Source organism: Anoplophora glabripennis, unplaced genomic scaffold (assembly GCF_000390285.2).
Source record: "Anoplophora glabripennis isolate ALB-LARVAE unplaced genomic scaffold, Agla_2.0 scaffold71, whole genome shotgun sequence".
NCBI lineage: Eukaryota > Metazoa > Arthropoda > Insecta > Coleoptera > Cerambycidae > Anoplophora > Anoplophora glabripennis.
The window spans coordinates 334,799-340,798 of record NW_019416239.1 but is presented as its reverse complement, the minus strand read 5'-3'; the positions used below and the strand labels follow the sequence as shown (position 1 = coordinate 340,798).

At 33.4% G+C, this 6,000-nt stretch overlaps 1 protein-coding gene across 1 annotated transcript in view; it reads left to right on the top strand.

Annotated features, from left to right (window-relative positions):
• The window catches only part of LOC108917618 (neuroligin-1-like), a 289,285-nt gene that overhangs the window by 1,371 nt on the left and 281,914 nt on the right, over positions 1–6,000 (top strand). The window lies entirely within an intron of this gene.

Genomic DNA, 6,000 nt, shown 5'->3' with positions numbered 1-6,000 from the left:
TGTTTTCCTCACTTATTTGTTTAAATAGAAAAGTTAGCTAATAAAAGTTTTTGACTCACGAGATGAGAGATGTCTTGTATTATGTTCCTTTAGACAATTTTACAATAATCTCGCGGATAGGACTTTTTTCGAGTAAAAATTTTATTTGCTTGGCCTATTTGTAGAGAGGGAGTGATAAACAGAGCTATTCTGTGTTTGGAAGCAAATGGAGGTCATTTTGAACATTTGAAATAAGTATTGTTTTAAATTGTTATCTTATTATCGTATTAAAATTAAAATACGTTACTAAAAAAACATAGTAACTTATTTTCGCAGCTGGCTATTATTTTTCAGAATAAAGCTACGAAAAGTAGGGTGCATCTTTTTTGCTGTTTTTCTACCAATATTTCTAATGAAACTATAGACTTCCTTACATAGTTGTACGCAGAAAAAAATATCTTTCAGAATTGATAAAAAAATATATATTGTGCCATTTGAACAGAAACAGTTGCCTATAAAATTTTAACAATTTGATATATGTTACCATGGAGACGATCTAATAATGTCATTTGATAGAGTTTGAGCGGAGAATTAAAAATATATAGGGTTTGTTATAGCTATTTGTTAAAATAAAAGAGATACAGGGCCGCGAATACCAAATTGAATCACCCGGTATATTCTTATAATGTTGTGTTGTGTTGTGTCACTTTTTGTTTGAATAAAATTGCGTAATAGAGAACCCAACATACAGCCAACCCTGTACCACATTGCAACCGCCCTAAAATTTCCGATCTATAATAATCATATAGCTTGATTATTTTATTGTTTTAATTTCATTGATAAAGCTATAGCAAAAAAGTTTTTGCATGATTTGGACAAAAGCATGGTAATAGTAATGCAAAATTTATGAGGATAATTTTCTTATCGTCTACATATGTTTCATTGCGGAAATGCCTAAAAATGCAAATGTTTACCTAACCCTAACTAGTTTTTAGTTGAATTCCACTTATCCTATCAGTAGTCGTATAATCAATAATGTAGTCGGATTGCCCTAATGCCCCCCATTAGTCGAAGCAAATTGCGAATTTCAAATGAAAGGCAATATAATTCGCCATTTGGCTTCCTTCGTCCTTAATTGGCGCAATACGTTTTTGCCGGAAGTAGTATTTTGTTTTTACTCCCTTTTAATGGGATATTTCAATCGAAACATAAGGCAGTTTGAAGTTGTCAGGAAGTGTTTCACCCAGTACTTAACATTTACTTAATGCAGAAATGGAAAATTTTAGAAGATTTAAGTATTATTTTTTTTTAATCCGCTACGTGATCCGCTCGTCCAGCGGCGGGGAATGAAAATTACTAAAGAGAGGTTAGAAGAAAATAAGTTTTACCACGGAATTTGAAAAAATAAACTATTGATACGTGTTTATTCGGAGTAGCCTGTGTACCTAGCTAATATATTGGAAAATACAGACGATAAGACGCATTATAAAAGTAATGTTAAAGTTAAGTTATAATTGAGTGCGAAGTTAGAGACGGAAAGGGACACATTGCGACAAATCATTTCAGGAAATGGAAAAAGAAAACTAGAAACCAAATTCAAAAATCAACATACCAGTTGCAAATTTATAATAATACATGAAGAAACTTGTTTCCAGAAAATTCCAGTAAGTAAATTTGAAAGACGTTAGAAAATAAAAATCTATTTGTAATTTGTATAAAGAGGGTATTATTTTGAGATACTTGCCCAGGTGAACCAATTTTTAGCACATTAGGCCAAGAAAATAAGCTGGGAAATGATCATTTCTAACCCGAGTACTTTCCCAGGTAAAAATATTTTAATTGTGGAAGTATGTTAAGTGTATAAGAAATATTGGCAAAAGTCAGTGGGTCGCTTGATTTTCGGCGAGCCGTGACGCGGCTGAAGGGTGGGGTAGCGAACGACAGCGATTCCGAAGAAAATGACGATAATATTCATAGTCCTGCCGTTAAAGAAGGGAAATTCTCTTGAAAATAATATATTTGGCAGTGTGTAACTCCGTTGTTTTTCAACGAATCTTGACGATTTTTTTTTAACTTAAAGTAATTTTCATAAGCTTTCCGAATATGTATTAATATGGGAATAATATATGTATATCACGCTCGTGCGTCGTATATTTCATTTTGCAACTAAGGCTAAAAAATAAAAAAATTTCCAGGTTGCAAATTTGAAATAAAAAAAAATGATAGATTTCAATATATTATTATGAAATCTACCATGAAAAAAATCAGTGCGATTGTCGAAGATCCTCGGGATCGTCCAGGCTAATAATTAGTTAATTTGTTTGTAAGGCCATAACTTGTAAACTATTCAACTTACCGATTCCAGATTTCGTATGAGTTATTAGACAGTGATAAGGAATGAGAGGATGCGATGCCAAAACGTTCTGGTAAAAATAACGCAGTTTAAAAATGTTTAATTCAAAAGTCATAAATAAACTTCTTCTGTTTATAACTTTTGATCTAATCAATATTTTTTAATGCTCGAACTTCTCGTGGAAATGAAGCGAAAAACGTGAATTTATGTAAAAATTATACAATTAACCACCCTGTAAACAATCTTCCCCCCATTTTTATGACTGTGGAAACTAATATGTTATTGTATATAATATTTAGCATCTAGAGTGATAAATTCAGTTTGCCGAAACAAATAGTCGCGTCCAACTCTATATTTCCTGGACTAACAGGCATTATTGCGGAACACACAAGCATCTAGGTATTGCAATATGGTCTAAACAGCAGAATTTGACCATTTGACTGAACTTTTGACACCATGTATAAAAACATAAAGCTGGTACATCAGCGGGTAATTATAGTAAATAATTAATTTGTATTACTTTGGTAGTCAATATAAAGAAATACTCGAAAAACAAATTTAGTATGTAAGTGTAAACACACACAACAAAATTTGTTATAAAAAAAAGAATTTAGAAAAATGTTTGTGAATAAGTATATCAAAGTAGTTGCCAGGAAAGTCTTTATGTAAGGACAGTCGAGTTAGTTTTTGGATTTATTATGAACTGAAAGTGAGGATGCGAAAAAAAGCGATATCCAACAAACTTGATAGTAATCAACAAATCCGTGTATCATCAGAAAACTCTAGAAGTGTAGAAAAACAACTAATAATATATCTAAAGGCAGTCGAAGAAATTTCTATAAAAAGTTTTCATTCTATAGGACATTCTAGAACAATTTCTAACGTTCATCAATTTCGGTAAAGTTTATATAAAAAAGGTCACTTTGGCTATAGTCACTCACTCAAAGTAAGCTTAAGCGTGAATATCAGTCTTTAACAAGCAACAAATACAAACAACGAAAACATGCTTGAAATAGATATAAAACGAAATAAACTGAAAAGAAAAACAGATGTCAAAGTTATAATTTCACAAGTTAGATTTACGTAACAAGTAACATCGCAGGAAATAGTAAAGTGTGAAAATTTTAATAATAGCCTACCTTGGGAAAATTATCATCCCAGAATATCAGTGACAGCGAAATTAAACGGCAAAATGTCAGAAATATAAACATGAAATAAGAAGAGGAGAACAAGGAATAAATTTGACAAGAGACCGAAGGAAAGAAAACTAAGCTACAGAGCGATTCAATAAAGCTTCAGAAAATAGATGCATACATAGGATAGGATTTGATTTCGAAAGAACTAAGAGACTGCATATAAGATTATTGGCTAACGCAAGACAATAGGTTATAAGAAAATCATTTCAACCTTCCAAATTATTCAGAAAAATATTTTTGAAAATTGTTTTTATGAAAAAAAAACAAGATCAGCTAAAAAATGCAACAAAATAAATACAGAAAAAATATCGTATTCACAAATAGTAAACAAAGTGCATGTTGGAGAACTTGTACAGAGAATATCATCGTCGAATTAATTACAGGGTGTTAGAAGTTTCACTGCCTTAATTTTAACAGAGGACAGAATACATTAAAATAAACAAAAACACATGACATGGGTCCTAAACTCAACCATTTCCGAGAAAAAATTATCTGCAACTTGATGGACAAAAGTTCGGTTAATTAAGGAATATTGACATAACTGCGTGGAGAGAATACCGTAAAATACAATGTTCCAACAACCAACAATAGGCAATTCAGTCGATATCGCAGCAAGTACGCGAAAACTGAATTCGAAAGTGTCGTGCGTGCATCGAAAATGGTGACGGACATTTTGAGGATATGTTGTAGTTTGTTTTATATTTGTGCATTTAAAATTAGTAAATTTTGTTTTTTGGTAAGTACCTACATTATTTTTTATACGTATGATTATTTGGACGACGTGAATCTTTGGGTACTTTAATTACATAACACAGGCACAAAAGAAAAAAATGTCAAGACCCAGAGGGTAGACTCCCCTACCCCTTCATTTTTGGGGTCGCTGAAACCGAATATGACCATAAAAAAATTTACTAGCCATTTCCCCGTTACCACCCTCCATACACCCCCTTCTGGGAGTTGAAATGTCAATTCTCATACAAAGTCGAGTAGGGTGTGTATTCCTGTTTTCTAGGCCACTAAGAACGAAGAAGTCTACCACAAAAGAAATAGACCCCCTCGTTACCCCCTAGCGTCACTGTACCACCCCATACACCCCTTTATGGGTGTTGAACTGTTAATTCTCATACAAAGTCGAGTAAGGTGTGTATTCCTATGTTTTTTGGGCCACTAAGAACGAAGAAGTCTACCACAAAAGAAATAGACCCCCTCGTTACCTCCTAGCGTCACTTTACCACCCCCAAACACTCCTTTATGGGGGTTGAAGTGCCAATTTTCATACAAAGTCGAGTGGGTTGTATATGCTTACATTTTCTAGGCTGCTGAAAACAAAATGAATCCAACCCTCTCGTCAACCCTCAGCACCCTTTGCCACCCACATTTGATTTCAGCAGCCTAGAAAACGTAGTCATACACAACCCTCTCGACTTTGTATGAAAGTTTATACTTCATCCCCCATAAAGGGGTGTATGGGGGTGGTAAAGTAACGCTAGGGGGTAACGAGGGAGTCTTATTCATTTTTGGTAAACTTCTTCGTTCTTAGTGGCCCAGAAAATAAAGGAATACTCACCGTACTCGACATTGTAAGAGAATTGACTTTTCAACTCCCAGACAGGGGTGTACGGGGGTGGTAAAGAGACGCTAGGGGTTAACGAGGGGTCCAATTCATTTTTGGTAGACTTCTTCGTTCTTAGTGGCCCAGAAAACAAAGGAATACTCACCGTACTCGACTTTGTATGAGAATTGACATTTATTTTCAACTCCCAGAAGGGGGTGTACGGGGAAATGGCTAGTTAAATTTTTTTTAATGGTCATATTCGGTTTCAGAAACCCCAAAAACGGAGGGGAAGGGGGGTCCATCCTCTGGGTCTTGACATTTTTTTTGTGTGCCTGTGTAATTTGATTAAAACTTCCTGTTTTAAGAGATTCATAATTACTAAAAATTCGAGCGAAAATTTAAGCACAACACTATCTTCGTACTACAAAATCAATACAATTTATTTTATTTATTTAAAAACTGGAAAACAATTGTCTTGAAATTTAGTAAATGTTTCACAATAATAGTTGTTTACATTTTTCTTATGCCGTAGGAGAAGTCTGCCGCGTAAACACATGGTGTGCATCAGCTGTGTAACAATAGGTTAAGCACTGTTGTCACGTTGTGATGAAATTACCTAATATTAATACTCGCTGTTTTTTGAAAACTATTAATTTTACTCCCCTGTAATATACAATTTCTTTGTTCATTTATGATTACTCCATCTCATGCTGAAGTAACTTCTTACACCCTGTATGTCATTGTAAGAAATAGTAAAAAAATATTTGACATCAAATCGAGAGATATAATAGAATTTAAACACAAACCTTGACCGCCACTCTAAGAGAAGTAAATAAATATGAAATGAAGTTGCACACAAAATTTTATATTATTTGACAATATCTTTACTTTAGTAATTCCGATGTTATTAAAAAGAT